The sequence below is a fragment of the Schistocerca americana genome, chromosome 7, assembly GCF_021461395.2.
Source record: "Schistocerca americana isolate TAMUIC-IGC-003095 chromosome 7, iqSchAmer2.1, whole genome shotgun sequence".
NCBI classification, from domain to species: Eukaryota; Metazoa; Arthropoda; class Insecta; order Orthoptera; family Acrididae; genus Schistocerca; species Schistocerca americana.
In genome coordinates this window covers 390,875,755-390,894,307 of record NC_060125.1, presented here as the reverse complement: position 1 = coordinate 390,894,307, position 18,553 = coordinate 390,875,755, and the positions used below count along the sequence as shown (strand labels likewise).

General features: G+C 36.7%; 1 long non-coding RNA gene across 1 annotated transcript; it reads left to right on the top strand.

Annotated features, from left to right (window-relative positions):
• The first annotated feature begins 11,185 nt into the window (after positions 1-11,185).
• LOC124622321 lies at positions 11,186-12,587 on the top strand. Its single transcript, XR_006980620.1, has 3 exons — positions 11,186-11,320; positions 11,426-11,505; positions 11,777-12,587. It is a non-coding gene; the product is annotated as an uncharacterized LOC124622321 (long non-coding RNA).
• Positions 12,588-18,553: the final 5,966 nt, after the last annotated feature.

Below are 18,553 nucleotides of genomic sequence, written 5' to 3'. Positions count from 1 at the left end.
CAAAATTTGACTGGTGAAAGCATGTATAAAGTACACACTAGGAAGTTTCACACTTATAATGTAATAGTAAGACAGAGATATCAAAAAGAATTTTCAAAATGGGTAGCTTCTAAAGACGAAATAGTGAGACTAACAGAGGATCAAGTAAGCAAAAAGACAAAGTTCAATAGAAATCCTTGAATAATGTATTAGTTATTGAAGATAAGTAACTCAAGGAGCAAATGTAAAAATGCAACAAATGAATCAGATAAAAGGAATTACAGATATCTAAAAAATTAGATTGACAGGAAGTGCAAATTGCCATAGCACCAATGTCTAGATTAGAAATGCAACGTTATAGAAGCACGCATGACTATGCAAAACATATAGACTGCATATTGGAAAAGTAAAGAGATCCTCATAGGAAAGGGAAACACTGTTAGCAAATTTAAAAAGTCTACTGCAAGAACAGCTCTTTTCCTGCAATTATGAAACCTACTTATTGGAGAAAAAAAAATAAATAAAAAAAAAAATGCGCAAAATATCCAACATTAAAAACTAAACATTAAGCACTAGCTGCCTAACAATATACAGACAACAAGCTGAAGGCACTGTGGTACATCCTTCATGGGAGTCATTGCTGCCTACTGCGCATGCATGGATTGACAGCAGTTTATAACTGTTCTCTTTTGTGGGGATAATGTGTCTGCTAATTTCCCTAGTTTCAGCTATTCTACCACCAGATGGCTGTTGCACTAGACAGTACCTTTCACTGTGGATCGTCATGTAATATCCATTTTAAATATATAAATGGACAATGGATCAAGCTCGGATCCACTTTTTGCAAGAACACAAATTATTGTTTTGTTTTATCACCAAATCAATGCACGCCCGCATACCAACTGAAGAAACAATCAAAGTGATTGAAAGACAACTACACTGGACAAATATAATACCAAAAACACATTCACAGGAAGTCTCTACTATTTTGAAGGTAATCACAGGTTAAAACTATTTCAGAGTTATAGACGAATTCTACATCCTACATGGGGTTACCGATAAATGGCCTACTGGCCAACATCTTCCTTAACCATCTTGAAAACAAAATCTTTGGAGAAATAATAAAAACAAAACAGTACAAAGTAATATACTGGTACAGTTATGTTGATGAGATAATTTGCTCGACAGATGAAACACATGATTGGATGCTCAGAATACACAGAGCCATCAATACTGGTCACCCAAAAATACCCTTCACCTTTGAAACTGAAGAGACAGATACATAGATTTACTTGACATCACAACAGAAACCAAAAAAATATGAACACTGGTTTTCAGTGTATAGAAAACCAACACCGAACAGTACAATTATCCGCAGCACAGCAAACTACCCAACAATCCACAAGCACGCCAGCCTCAGATACATCCTACATACATAAATAAATACTTATTCCACAGATCATGAATATGACATTTCATTTCATAATGATGTGAATCATGTCACTTTAACATAATTTTTCTTTACACAATTATTTTTACTGCTTCATATCTAAAAATTCATCTATTGAGTAAGAGTTGTCATTCAGAAATTTTTTAAAACTTGTTTTTAAATGTTGGATTGCTTATGTCAGACTTTTAATGCAATTTAACAAATGACCAAAGATTTTTGTGGCAGCATAGTTTACCCTTTTCTGTGCCAAAGTAAGATTTAACCCAGAACAGTGATGATCAACTTTCTTTTAGTGTTGTACCTATGCACTATACAGTAATTTTTGAATTGGGATGGGTTATTAATAACAAATTTCGTATGTAAATGTATGTATTGAGGAGGTACTGTGAATATCCTGAGTATCTTAAATAAATGACTGCAAGGTGATTTTGGGTGGGCTGCAGCTATCATTCTGATTACATGCTTTTGTGAAATGAATACTTTTTCTCTTAATCAAGAATTACCCCAAAATATGATGCCATATGAAAGCAATGAGTGAAAATAGGCATAGTAAGCTAATTTACTGATATGTTTGTCAGCAAAATTTGCACTAACCCTAATAGCATAAGTAGCTGAACCTAACTGTTCCATCAGATCATCGATGTGTTTCTCCCAATTCAATTTACCATCACTGCACACACCCAGAATTAGCAACAGACTTCGGTTCATAGTCTATATTTATAAATGGTTTTATGCCATTTGCTTTAGTGTACAGAATTGTATATACTGTGTTTTCTCAAAATTTAGTGACAGTCCATTTGCAGACAACCACTTCATAATTTCCCGAAATACATTATTTACAATTTCCTCAGGTGATTCTTGTTTGTTGGGTGTGGTTACCATACTTATATCATCAGCAAAATGAACTTGCTTTGAATCTTCATGAATATAGAGTGGCAAGTCAGTGATATATATTATGAACAAAAAGGGACTCAAACTGAACCCTGTGGGACACTATTCTTGATACCTCCCCAGTTAGAGGAGTCTGCTGATTTTTGCAGACTATCTGTACTGTTAATTTCAAAACCAAATTGACATTTTGTTAGTACCATACTTCATTTTTACAAATATGTGATGTTACTCTTGAATACATTATTTTTTCAAAAATTTCTGATAAAGCTGTCAGAAGTGAGATTGGGCAGTAGTTGTTAGCAAGAAACATATCCCCTTCTATTTTAGTCTATATGAAAAAATGCCCTGTTTCAGTGAGCTGCTACATATGTGGCTGAGAATCATACTTATCTGTTGCGAACAAGCTTTTAGTACTCTGTTGAAAATGCCATCAATTCCAAGTGAGCTTTTACTTTTGAGTGAATTTATTATTTTCCTCATTTTAGTAGGAGAGGTGGGTTGAATTTCAGTTTTATCAAATTGCGTAGGTATTGCCTCTTTCACATACAGCCTTGCATTTTCTAATGAATGGCTGGATCCTATTTTCTCAAAAATACTAAAAAATGATCGTTAAAAATGTTTTCTGCTTCTGAGTTCTTGTTAACAAACTTTGCACTGAGTTTGATAGAAATACAGTCTTCCTCTTCTCTCAGCTGCTCTGGTTCCCATTTAACAACATTCCAAATTGTTTTAATGTTGTTGTCAGATGCACTAATCCCAGACATAATGCATATGTATTCTGGACTTTTCAATAACTTTTCTTAAAACAGTGCAGTAGTTTTTCTAATGTTTCACTCTTTCTGGGTCGGAAATACAGAAGCATTCAATTCCAACTGTCTCCTTTGACCCATGATGTCACAAATATGGTGGAAACTACGTCTACATCTACATCTACATACATACTCTGCAATCCACAATACGGTGCGTGGCGGAGGGTACCTTGTACCACAACTAGCATCTTCTCTCCCTGTTCCACTCCCAAACAGAACAAAGGAAAAATGACTGCCTACATGCCTCTGTACGAGCTCTAATCTCTCTTATGTTATCTTTGCTGTCTTTCCGTGAAATATAAGTCGGCGGCAGTAAGATTGTACTCCCACCCGAGTTCCTGAAGCATTTCCGTAACACTCACGTGATGATCAAACCTAGCCCGCCTCTGAATTGCTTCTATGTCCTCCCTCAATCCAACCTGATAGGGATACCAAATGCTCGAGCAGTGCTCAATAATAGGTCATATTAGTGTTTTATAAGCGGTCTCCTTTACAGATGAACCACATCTTCCCAAAATTCTACCAATGAACCAAAGACGACTATCCCCCTTCCCCACAACCGCCATTACATGCTTGTCCCACTTCATATCGCTCTGCAATGTTAGGCCCAAATATTTAATCGACGTGACTGTGTCAAGCGGTAAAGTACTAATGGAGTATTAAAACATTATGGGGTTCTTTTTCCTATTCATCTGCATTAATTTACATTTATCTATATTTAGAGTTAGCTGCCATTCTTTACACCAGTCATAAATTCTGTCCAAGTCATCTCGTATCCTCCTACAGTCACTCAAAGACGACACCTTCCCGTACACCACAGCATCATCAGCAAACATCCGCACATTGCTATCCACCCTATCCAAAAGTCATTTATGTAGATAGTAAACAACAGCAGACCTACCACACCACCCTGGGCACTCCAGATGATACCCTCACCTCCGATGAACACTCGCCATCGAGGACAATGTACTGGGTTCTATTACTTAAGAAGTCTTGGAGCCACTCACATATTTGGGAACCAATACCATATGCTCATACCTTAGTTAGGAGTCTGCAGTGGAGCACCAAGTCAAACGCTTTCCGGAAGTCAAGGAATATGGCATCCATCTGATACCCTTCATCCATGGTTCGCAAGATATCATGTGAAAAAATGGCGAGTTGTGTTTCGCAGGAGCGATGCTTTCTAAAGCCGTGTTGTTGCGTGGATAGCAACTTCTCTGTCTCAAGGAAATTCATTATATTCGAAATGAGAATATGTTCGAGAATCCTGCAACAAACCAATGTTGAGGATATTGGTCTGTAATTTTGAGGATCCATCCTTCTACCCTTCTTATATACATGCATCACCAGCGCTTTTTTTCCAGTCACTCGGGACTTAACGTTGGGCAAGAGATTTGCGATAAATGCATGCTAAGTAAGGAGCCAATGCAGTAGAGTACTCTCTGCAAAACCGAATTGGAATCCCATCAGGAGCTGGTGATTTATTTATTTTCAATCCATTTAGCTGCTTCACAACCCCAGGGATGTCTATCACTATGTCCTCCATACAGGAATCTGTACGGTATGTTTGTACGATCCTCTTGCGTGAAAGATTTCTCAAATGCTAAATTTAAAATTTCAGCTTTCGTTTTGCTGTCTTCCGTTGTCAGGCCAGACTGATCAGTGAATGACTGGATGGAAGCCTTCGACCCGCTTACCGATTTTGCATACGACCAGAATTTCCTTGGGTTTTCAGCAAGATCTTTTGCTAAGGTGTGACGGTGGTTGTGGTTGTATGATTTGCTCATTGCTGTTTTTACTGCAGCACGAATCTCTACTAACTTTTGCCTGTCCTCATTCTCCAGATCTTTCTTGTACCGCTAGTGCAACTGTCTTTGCTTCCTGAGCATTCTCCAAATTGCGCTGTTAAACCACGGTGGGTCTTTTCCGTCCGTAACCCACTTTTTTGGCACATACTTCTCCAATGCATAATTTACAATGTGTTTAAAATTTGCCCATAATTCTTCCACATCCGTTGTACCGGAAGTAAATGAAGTCGATTCATTTACTAACAAGGGGAGGCCGCCAATTGTGAAATTCAGATTCGATTCATACTGCGCATAATAAAAGCTCATGGCCAGAGGTGTAATGTGGCAAAGCACCAAGATGCACTTCTCAGCCGTTGTCGAGAAAATCGACAGTTAAAATAAACCGTTGCGGTGAAATGCCCTCTACGGTTAATAATTTTATACAGCGTCGTGGCGCAGCGGTAAGCGCTCGGGTTTGTAATCGGAAGGTCGCCGGATCGAATGTCGCGCCATGCAACATTTTTTTTTTTATTAGTTTTTCATAACTCAAATATATATATATATAAGTCACATCATCTTTGTTTTATATATATATATATATATATATATATATAAAAACAAAGATGATGTGACTTACCAAATGAAAGTGCTGGCAGGTCGACAGACACACAAACAAACACAAACATACACACAAAATTCAAGCTTTCGCAACAAACTATTGCCTCATCAGGAAAGAAGGAAGGAGAGGGAAAGACGAAAGGATGTGGGTTTTAAGGGAGATAAGGCGGATCGCTCTCCAATTGTACCGCCTCCATTTTTCCGTTTGTTTAACAGGGTGTACCAAAGCTCTCACGTCCGCACTGATTTTCGACGATGTTATAAGTTGCGCTAGGGACCGCATCTACCTTCTTTCGAAGTTAGCAGGCAACTACGCTTTTATGCGGCGACTCGTTTCGGCCCATTCAACATCTGTCCTTCAAGTGTAACGAGCAAGTAACGGAGCTTATATTTCATACCTGCCACAGCAAATTTGTGTTCGTGGGGTCTCTATTCTAATTCGAATGTTTGACTTACGCTATACGTATTCGTTTCGGAATATCATTTCTATGTCTTCCGTTAACTATACGTGGTTAACATTATGAAGACAATTAATAACATTTGTGAAATACAACTTTGTTTGTGGAAAACATAATGATGTTCGAAGTCGCCAGTTTTTCCACGACAAACAACTGTCAACAACTTATTATATGCATAATTGTTGCATTGTTTATATATATATATATATATATATATATATATATATATATATATATATATATATATAAAAAATTCCCGGCAATCGTTGCAACAATTATGCATATAATAAGTTGTTGACAGTTGTTTGTCGTGGAAAAACTGGCGACTTCGAACATCATTATGTTTTCCACAAACAAAGTTGTATTTCACAAATGTTATTAATATATATATATATATATATATATATATATATATATATATATATATATATATATATATATATATCTGTGTGTGTGTGTGTGTGTGTGTGTGTGTGTGTGTGTGTAGACACATTTGAATAACAAATAACAAATAATAAAAAAAATAAAAAAAATTGCATGGCCCGAGATTCGATCCGGTGACCTTTGGATTACGAACCCGAGGGCTTACCGCTGCGCCACGAAACTGTCGATAATTATTAATCATTGAGAGTATTTCACCGCAACGATTTATTTTGTCGATTTTCTTGACAACGGCTGAGAAGTGCATCTTGGTGCTTTGCCACATTACACCTCTGGCCATGAGCTTTTATCATGCGCAGTATGAATTGAATGTGAATTGCACAATTGGCGGCCTCCCCTTGTAAGTGGGATACTAACAACTGCTTATCTGCTCTTTCTAGTAAGAATACTCTCCTAGCCTTCTTGACCGACTTTTAACTGTCGTAACCATAGTCATAATGACAACATCATGATCACTAATCCCTGTCTCAACACTGACACCATCGATGAGGTCTGGTCTGTTCATGGTTACCAGATCTAAAATATTTCCACTACGCATTGGCTGTCAATTTAGCTGGTCATGTCAGTTTTCGGATAATGTGTTCAAAAGTAATTCACACGACGGCTTGTCTGTACCACCTGTAATGAATCCAAAGACATCTCAGTCTATACTAGGTAGGTTGAAGCTGCCTCTGACTAATATAGCATGATCCAGGTACTTCTGCAATACAGAGTGTAGACTCCCTTTAAATGATTCTAGAACTGTCATGCCCCTCCACAACACTAAAAACGCATTCCGAACACCCAAGCCCTGGTAAAACAGCCCCCCACACCCAGAGACTAACCACAGACGTACCCCTCCCATATTTCCTTTTCCCAGACTGCGACTTGTCCTCCTCCACCACAACCCCAGGCCCAACCAACTTACCCCCATACTTAATAAACTCAGAACATACTTCACGACAAAATGAAAACCAGTCAAGCACACTCTTCTCACTCACACCAGTCTCATGCGAGCAAAATAATGAGAGAATTTGTAACAAAAGTAATACATCAACAACACAATCTCACACATGCCTAACCTAGACTTCTCGAACCAGGAACCGCGACATATGGAGCGCCACAGGTTATCCCTATAGTACTGCCCCATATAACCATGCATGGTCTGACACGCCGGAACTTTTGCCAATTTCATGTCATGCCCACAAACAGCGCACTTCACAGCCTCCGCCAACAAGCCAAACAGCTGCAGAAATTTAATCAACTCCAACAGACTCGCCCCTGTCATAGCATGCAAGCGCACACTGTTAATTTTATCCATCATATCCATATCTAACAAGAGCAGCAACAAATTAATTTACTCAAATTAACAAACGACATGCAGCGAACAGCACTACAATAACTTTCACACAAAAACACTAAATTGTTAACTCACTGAAAACAATTCCTCTCCACACACAGCCAAACAAGAACAGGCCAGAACAACTAGTAACACTAAACTGAACCCAATACACCACACAACACGAAACCCCTAAACACACCACCAGAGGGCACCACGAACAGCAACACAAAGACACCTACAAACATGCCACACTCACAAACCAAACTCCACGCCGTCATGACGTCACACAGCACAACAGCCTTACATCATAGGTCAAAGCCGACGGGTGGGATCGGACGCTTTGATCGAACCTTCTGGATCATTACTCCTCCTAGCTATAAGATACATTTCCCTTTTCTGTTTACAGGGTAATTTTATCCCTTTTGTAAGTCATGGCCTGTTAGATGGTTTCAATTAACTACATGGACGGAACAGATATCCAATGGGCAGAGATAGCTACACACAAGAACTAAATATAATCAGACAGACTGCCACACAAAATGGTTACAAAATAAACATTGTTGATAAGCTAAACCATAAAATAAAAACACAACTGACACAGAACATAACATATGACTGATAACCACACAACAGAGAACACCAGAGGCACAGAAGATGATGAAAACGCAAACAACAAGGAAACATGGTACACCATGACATTTGGCAACAAAATAACACACACAAAAGAAACATCACGAAGGAACAAGGTATAAATGTGCCATATAAAACAAACAACACTTGGCAGAAAAGACTGAAAATACCTAACACCACCAAAGACAGATTCAACAAAGTAGGTATATACCAACTAACCTGCAAATACTGTGATTCAGTATACATTGGGCAGACATGCAGAAATTTCAATTTATTTATTTGTCCCTATAATTCTCTTTTTCAGTATATATATTGTACACAGTATATTGGACAGAAAATCTTTTTTAGCTATTGGTTTTTCAAATGTCAAACATACATGATTTAAATTTTTATGACAAATTGGATCTATACAGTTAATAATTACAAAATTCTAAAATACTGAATATTTATAACTTATTTCTACAATTAAAGATACAAATTACATTTTTTCTTGTATAAGATACTGTGAGATTGAATAGTAGCAGTTTTTTTAGAAGGTAGGCTGTCACAGACTTTTTAAAGCTTTGTAGTTCAGGAAGAGATTTTGTATGCCTTGGTAATATGTTGTAAAGTTTTGTTCAGTCATGATATACACCTTTTTGGCATAATGTTGTGTTACAATGAATAGCATGTATGTCACTGTCTGACCTGGTACTGTAATCGTGGACACTTTTGTTTTGAGGAAAAAGGTTTTCTTTTCTCAGTATGCTTCTTTTGACTTGCATGACTACTTCCAGTATATAAATGCAGGGAAGGGGTAAGATCTTTAAAGAAAGGTTTGCATGGTTTTCTGCTGCTCACTCGTTTCATTATTCTTATAATAGCCTTTTGTTTCCTGAAAACTGTTATGGCTTGGTGTACATTTCCACAGAAAATGATACCGTACTTCAGAATTGAATGTACACGAGCAAAGTCTACAGTCCTAACTGTTTCTACACTAGTATTGTTGCAAAGAATTCTTACTACATAGCTCATTTTTGCTAGTTTTCAATTTTGGGATGTGATATGAGTGCTCCATTTAAGATTCTCCTGGATATGAATCCCAGGAAATTTAGTTTCATTGACAGCACTAATGTTTTGCTTATCTATACATATTACAGGTTGTACCGGATTTTTATTTTGATCAGTGTGGAAATTCATGAGTACCATTTTTTGGGGATTGACTATTAGCCTGTTTCTGGTAAACCATTCAGACACATCTTTTTGTAATATCTTTTGCAGATGCAGTAAGATTTTCTTCTTTATTCCCTTCGTCATCTGCAAACAGTACTGGTACAGAATCCCTAATGCGTGATGGGAAAATAGTAATGTAGACCAAAAAAAGAAAGGGACCTAAAATGGAGCCCTGTAGAACACCTTGGTTTTTTATTTATTTATTTATTTATTTATTTATTCTTTGCCCATGGACTCCAGCTGAAAATCCAGCTGAGAGTATTGGGTGTGTCATACAATAGCCTATTAACATCAAACTTAATTTCAATATATATATAAATGAAACAAATGATTAAACAGAAATAGTCCATAATCATACAAAGGTTTTACATGTTTCACATTATATGTACACACAAATCAAAAAAACATACAGAAATGATAATTTTTACAGGTACATTTCAGTAATGATATATTTAAACACATCTTAGTATTCACTCAAACTGTATATACATTTCTCTGTGAGATATAGTTTCAAATGATTTTTAAAACATTTTAGATCTGTTTCTTTTTTAATGATTTTGGGGAGTTTATTAAAAAACCTTTTGCCTGCTTCTTCTGGGGCAGTCATAGACAGTTTTAGATTTCTGTTTAGTCAACATGGTTCTTAAAGATGTACCTGGAGTTCATTTCCTTCCGTGTACTTAATTTCAGTTACCTGAGAGCGATATTCCAAATATGATTCAATCCACTGATTTGGCACACCTCTTACACCATACCATTCAAGCTTCCTCCGGAGTATACCATGATCAATCACATCAAAAGATTTTGTTAGGTCCAAGAGTAAACCTGAGATATTTCTGTTGTTGTCCACTGCATTTAAGACATGGTTTATCAGATTGAAAGTGGCTGTTTCAATTGATCGCTGTGGTCTGAAGCCATGTTGACATTCAGAAATAATATTATTCTTTTCGAAGAATGTACTTAGTTTTGAAAGGAACACTTTTTCAATAATTTTCGAAAACCCTGACTATAGAGACACAGGCCTATAGTTACCTATACATTGCTGATCACCTTTATATAGGGATATTACTTTCGCCATTTTCAGTTGCTGAGGGAAGACACCACACAATAAGGATGAATTGCATATGTCCAATAAAGGCGAAAGCATCTGTCTTGCTGTTATTTTTATGATATAATCGGGAATATCATCAATACCAGTTGAGTACTTAATCTTCAGTGAATTAATGGTATTTAGGAGCTCTCTTTGGTTTACTGTTTCCGAATAAGATACTCAGATACATTGGACAGAAATGCAGAAATTTCCGAATTTGATACTCAGAACATTTATGACCACTGAAAAGTGACAACACACTTTCCACATTTGCAGAGCATCTCATTAAAAACGACTACTCCTCTGGTAGTATAGAAACAGACGTAAATCCTGAAACACAGAAACCATATGTCACAACTTTTGAAAATAGAAGACAATTACTATCTCTACAAGGCTACCACACGGGGCAAAAAGTTATCAATGACCAAACAGTACTATGTAATAAAAGACTATTCAACATTCTAAATGAATTATCCGACACACACACACACACACAAAATAGACGACATTTCAAAGTTCGCGGGCGTCAAAGAAAAACTAAAGATTAAACAAATGAGAAACGACAGCAGAAAGGGCATCAGAGGCATAAATTTGTGCAGAGAAATGGGTGTGTCCAAGTTACGGCGGAGAAAACGTGAGTAAATACTATCAAAATGCAAAAGAGAATATATGAAGATACAAACTAAACGAAATAGTTCGCCTTACCATAGCTTCACAAAATCTTTGTCGATGCCCACAGGTCCAGATCAATTATACGAAATGTCGTTTGATATATAAAACAAACTTGTCACAACTAAGAACTAGGAAAATACGACAACGGTAAGGACAGAAACGAACATATGCCATTAATTTCACCAAAATATACAAATTAAAGATCGGATAATAAAATTAATGCAGACGGTTTTTTAACATCCCTCATGTATGCACATGTCTAGTGTTCTGATTTAGACCTGTGGCTTATTTTGGTGTGCAGCCACAGGACACACTCGGTGTAAAATAAAGGCTAAAGTGCACATATAATTTAAATGACAACAAAATTTGATGCATCATATTCCATATCCTAAAATAACTCGTACGTATGTATTTTCAGGAAAATAGCAAGAAACCCACTGAGAATGCTACAAATGCTGTGACCCATTTTTGGGTGATACAGTAAAACCCTAATTTGTGTACTTACAAAAAGGTGGACTCATCCTTAATCCATTAATATTTTTCTGCAACCACTGGAACTGAGCTCAAACTCAAATATGATGTAAATAGACCATTGTATTATAGAAGATGAGAAGCAAAAATCTCAGGAATACCTGTATTGCTGCCTTTAAATCATGTAGTTCTCCAGTTGGACAACTCTGAAGTTGCTGGGCTCAAGACTGATGAACTACAAGAGGAAATTATCAACAAATGAAGCCTTCAAAGGATGGTGTACAGGCAAGTGGATCCTGAGTATTCCCTGTGGCTTAGAATCCACTATTTTATGTGTATTAATAATCTGGTGTTACCTATATATTTATTGTAAATAGTGACGAAATAGTGGTAAGAAAATGTGTCGAATAGCAAGTATAGACTGTTGGGTCAGAATTTGTATGAAAAATAATGTTGTGAATGACTGTGCTCCCAGCGCACTTGTGAGAAATACCCCAGCTCACTGTGAGATATACCACAGTGCAGCAAACTTATGTAGACTATAGTGAGAGGTCAATGAAGCTTTCCCCTACAGCCAGACAGAGACTGTGGAGGGCTACTAGTCCTCTACCAACGAGAACTAGGGACACTGAATCCCATTCTTCAAAATCAGATATCCCACAATTATGCCCAAAGTGATACAATGTAGTGGTAAAATATTGACATGTTTTGTGAAAATATGTATAACTGTTGAAAATAAAGAATGATAACACTCATAATTTTGTGTAATGTGGTCAGAGGTAAAAATGTAAAATGAATTTATGTTGTATAATTCTGTCGAGAATGAAGAAAGTTGCCATTCTTAACTTTGTGAGTTGTAGTCACATGAAAGTGTAAAATGAATGTAAATAAATCGGAATAATAATCCATTGGCACTACTGATGAGGTGACAAGAAAAATTTTATTGTCTCTGAGGTCAGTGTCTATAATACTTTTACAACGAGGTGGGAGGTGTCACATAATCCAATATTAAGACATGAAATATCACATTACGTGTACTTAGTGTAGTATTAAAGATAATACATGAGATATAATTTTCTGATCAACGTGTGTGTGTGTGTGTGTGTGTGTTTTTTGCTACTGTTGATGATGGTGAGAAGCTGTGTCAGGTTTCTAGTGACAAATCATCTCACTGCTCTAATCCCCCTGCATTAGGCAAGATGCATATGCAACGTCACGGTTACAGTGTTAAGTAAAGTACAGTAGTAAGTGTACGTACTGTGGCGTGAAAGTCCAATAGCTATAGCAGTATTAAGTCTTTGAATGTGTTGTTAATTTCATCACATTACTACACATGTATCTTAAAATACATGCTGTTCCAAGTCCCATTTCATGGCCACTGTTACAAGGACTGGAGACATTTCATTTTTGCAGTAAAGTCAGTAATAAAACAGAGCTCCAAAAATGTGCATACATATTAGCAGCTACATGTGACAGTGGATCAAGACTACCTTTCATCAGTATTGCCGGGTAACATCTGTGTGAAGTGCTAATTGGCAGTGGCAGTGGGAACAACCATGGGTGTCAAATCATCATCAGCTGATTAAAATACAGGGCTATTCAGAATCAAGAAACAGATTTCAGACATTTATATCTTCCAAATTACAAAAGGTAGCACCACAATGCCAACATTTGTGGACAGAGAACAGTTTAATTTTGGAATTGCACAGCTAGACTTGCTTCAAAACTGTTTATTTCCTCAACATGAAGGTGATTCAAATGACTTCAGCTTAATGCAAAATGGTGCCTTGGCACATTTCTCTAAGTACATCCAATGTTACCTGAAGGTCACCATTCCAGGTGTTGGACTGGAAGAGGAGGAGCAGAAGATGAACTTCATCACCAGTGACCTCCCAGGTCTCCAGATTTGACTTCTTGTAACTTATATGTCTAAGGTTATGTAAAAGAGCACATTTTTATGCCCCCTCTGTCCAACACTTGAAAGTCTGTGACATCGCATTGTTGAAGCTGTGAATTTGATAACAAGAGACCAGCTGCTTCGTGTGTGGCAAGTAAGGGGCCACTATTTTGATATTTGTTGTGTAACACATGGTGCTCACATTGAATACATAAAAATTTGAAATTATCTCTTTCCACAAACGTTGGATTCATGTTTCTATCTTTAGTAGTGTGGAGGTGATAAATGTTTGAAATCTCTTCCTTCTTTTTGAATAGCCCTGTAAAATTGGTATTTTATTCATTGAAAACATGAAAATAAATCACACAAGACTTTTGATGAAACATCCATTTGTTCCAACAGAAAGAGGAGAACTAGAATAACACCAAAGACTTTGTACATAATCGGTTTCATGTTGAAATATTGTTAAGATATAATACCATTAAAATCACAAATATTTTCCTATTCCCTCCACATATTTTATATTATGTCAATATTTTTTTCCATCACTTGTAACTTAGCATATAGTAACTATTTTGTAAGAATGGTATCTGCTTGTCCGTTTTTACCTCACCCATAAATACCTAATCCATTTATAAATCTGATGGCACTTTAATTGTTTGTCTGTTGCTGTCTTCAGTCTCATGAACTGCTTTGATGCAGCTCGCCACACTAGCAAAACCTTCAGAAGCCCCTTGATCTTCACCTAAGAATAGAATTGGTGACACTATTCTATATGCTATCTACTTTATTGGTGAGCTACACTTTCCAAAATTTTTCCAATAGTACAATGTTTAGTATTTGCCTTCCCTACTGCCAATCAGATACACTCACTCCATTTCACATCACTTTGTAATGTTATGCCTAGATATTTGAGTGATGTGATTATGTCAAGCAGCACACTACTAATGGTGTATTTGAATGTTACCGTATTGCTTTATCAAGGCACCTGTATTAACCTATATTTTTCTGCACTTCGAGCAAGCTAGGAACCTTATCCATACAATCTGACCTTTGTCAACAGTGTGCAGTGGACACATTCTCGAAAGCTAGGAATATGGAATCTGCCTGCTTTCCTTCACCATGATACTGTCCTAAATATATTTGTATTTGATTGTTAAATGAGGAAGGCCAACAGCAGTTGCTGATGAGGAAAGCGGCTCTCTGTATAATTTTCAGTTTTTTCTTGTGCTGAGAGTGAAATATTCTGTGTAAAACTACAGACTGCAAACTACTGTTAGTCTGGAAACTATTCAGCTTAGCAGGTTACAAGTCCAGTTTCAGTGAAGTGTTCTTGGCAAATCTTCTTCTAAACTGTGTTCAAAAGAAAAATTTTGAAAATGCTAGAAAATACAGTTGCAAGTTGATCTTAAAGTGTCGACAAATGAGTTTAGAGCACTGTCAGTTGAATTTTCAGGTTAGACATATTAACAGCTGTGTTTTAGGTTAAAAGATTTGCATTCAGAAAGTAACTTGTGATCATACAGTGTATACTTAGATCAAGGTCTGCAGAAATGGGTACGTTGGTTTATAAGGTACATAAATCATTACTCCAAGAATTTGACTGGTGAGGCTGGAAAAGGAAGGTATTCAATTACCATGAAGGTATTTTGAATGTCATTGACAAGACATTACTGAAGCTCCAGCCACTCAAAGAAGGTGCTGCAGAAATACAAGTCAAAAAGCACAAGGAACAGTTTGATTTGTTTCCTAAGGCAAACATTTACACAGTCCGTATGCAACAAGTGCTATTAATTATGAAGTGTATCAGTGGTAATGAAAAAGGAAACAGTTAGTGATACATGAGATGCCTTAAAGCAGCAATTAGATGCCACATGCAAGGATCAGTTGTTTTAAAATTTGTTGAGTCATTTTCTCCATTAGTTGGAGATTCATTTGTGCTTCAGATGTGTTCTACACTAATCCCTTCTTTTGGTCAAATTGTGCCACAAATTTCTTTTACCCCTACTTTGATTCACTGACTCATTAGTTACATGGTCTATTCACCTAGTGTCCTGTATCCTCCCGTAGCAACTCATTTCAAATGTTTCAGTTGTTTTCTTATTTGAAATGTTTGTCATCTATATTTCACTTCCACACAAGGCTATACTCCAGACAAGTATATTCAGAAAATGCTTCATAAAACATAAATTTATGTTGGAACAAATTTCTCTTTCTCAGAAATGCTTTTCTCTCTATTGCCAGTTTGCATTTTGCATCTTCCATAATTTTGCTGGCCAAATAGCAAAACTCACCAACTACTTTTAATGCCTAATTGCTGAATCTAATTTCTTCAGAATTCCTTGATTTAATTGGACTGCATGCCACTACCCTTATTTTACTTCTGTTGATACTAATGTATACTCTTTCCAAATCACTGTCTATTCCATTCAACTGTTCTTCTGGTTCCTTTGCTGTCTTTACAATGTTCTTAGCAGACCTCAAAAAGTTTTTATTTCTTTTCCTTGAAGTTTAATGTCTTGCGTGAATATCTCCTTGGTTTCCTGTACAGCTTGCTTGATGTACATATCGAGAAACATTGGGGAGAGGCTAACACTTTCTCACTGCCATCTCAGCTACTACTTTCCTTTCATGTCCTTCAATTTTTAAAACTACAGTCTGATGTCTATATTAGTTGTTGATAACCAACTGCTCCTTGTATTTTACCTCTGCTGCCTTATAACTACATTCTGATTCCTGTATTTGTATTCCAGTCAACATTGTCAGAAGCTTTCTCTAAATATGCAAATGTTTTAACCAAAGAGAAATGATAGGGTCTTTACTACCTCGTATGTTCCTGCATTTCCCTGGAACACAAACTGATTTCGTCCCACCAGTTTTGCATGATTCTGTAAATAATTTGTGTACTTATTTTGCAGAAATCACTTAATAACACTAGTTTGGTAATATACTAGTTCAATAATATTCACACCTATCAGCAACTGATTTCTTAGGAATTTGAATAATTACATTCTTCTTAAAGTCCAGCAGTAATTTGTCTATCTCATATATCTTGGCGTACCAGGTAGAGTAGTTTTGACATGACTGGTTCCCTCAAGGACCTCAGTAATTCTGAGGGGCCTCTTTCAACTTAACGTTTTCAGTATTTTGTCAAATTCACTCACAGAATCGTATCTCCCACCTTATCTTCATCTATTTGTGCTTCTCTTTCTTGAAGTTCTTCTGTCTTCAAGATTCTTTCCCTTAATGTACATATTCATTTCAACTTTTGATACTCCATTCTTTGTTTAGTATGTTCTTGATACCTGAGCTCTTAATATTCCCCAGCAAACTGTTTTGCCCTCTACTTTACATATATACACAGTCATACACATACAGTTGTTTGTATACATACAGTCTGCTACACCCAAATGATTGTATGCATTCACTGATTCCCATTGTGACTTATGTATATTGTAGTCATATTATCCCATGTTTTTTTCATTTTTTTTAGCTGTAGAATTTTACATATATGAACATTTAAAGCAAGTTTCCAATTTTTGTACCACTTTGGAATGTTATCAGTAATGTGACAAAATATTTGTGCAACTTTTTCAGACAATAATTTATTGTAAACTACAGCAGCAGAAAAATTCCGAGGTCACTGTTAGTATTTTCTGCAAAGTCGTAAATATATAATATGAACAGCAAGAATCCTTACACACTTCTCGGCAGCATAGCTGAAGTTACTTCTGCATCTGTAGGCTACACTCTATATCTACATCTACGTCTATACTCTCCAAACCACCGTGAGGGGGTGCATGGTAGAGGGTATATCTCATTGTACCAATTATTCCAATCATATACGGAGTGGAGGAAGAATGGTTGTTTGAATGTCTCTGTGTGTACAGTAATTATTCTACTCGTTATCTTCACGGTCACAGTGTGAACAATATATAGGGGTTTTGTTGTATATTACTACAGTAATCAGTAGACATTTTCAGGGTAGTTTATGTCTGTCTTGAAGAGTCTCTCAGTTCAGTTCCTTCAGTATCTCTGTGACTCTCTCCCATGGATTAAACAAACCTGTTACCATTCATGCTGCCCTAATCTGTATACGTTGAATATCCCGTTGAGCCTATATGATATGGCCCCCACATACTTGAGCATTATTGTAGAACCGGTAGCATGACTGATTCGTAAGCAATCACCTTTGTAGGTGGCTTGCACTTCGCCAGTATTCTGCCAACAAACCAACCACCTGCTTTACCCCTGACTAAGCCAATGTGATCATTCTGTTTCATACCCCTGCAAAGTAATACAACTGGGCTTTTGTATGAGTTAGCCAATTCCAACAGTGACTCATTTCTATTATAGTCACAGGACACCATTTTTTTTTTTTTTTTTTTTTTTTTTTCATGAAGTGAAGAATTTCATTTTTCTGAAGATTTGAAGCAAGTTGCCATTCTTTTCACCACTTTGTAATCTTATCAAGGTCTGACTGACTGTTTCCGCAGTTTGTTTCAGATAAGTACTTCATTACAGGTAACTGCATCATCTGCTTAAATCCTGGTTTTACTATTACTGTTGTCTGCAACATCATAAATATATAACAAGAACAGCAAGGGTCCCGACATACTTCACTGAGGCACACCTGAAGTTACTTCTACATCTGATTATGAATCTCCATCCTACAGGATTCGCTGCCTGCTCCCTGCCAAAGTGTATTCAATCTAGTCACAAATTTCACTTGATATCCCATATGATTGTACTTTTCACAATAAGTGTTGACATTGTACTGAGTCTTGGGTTTTCAGAAATCAAGATACACAGCACCTACCTGATTTC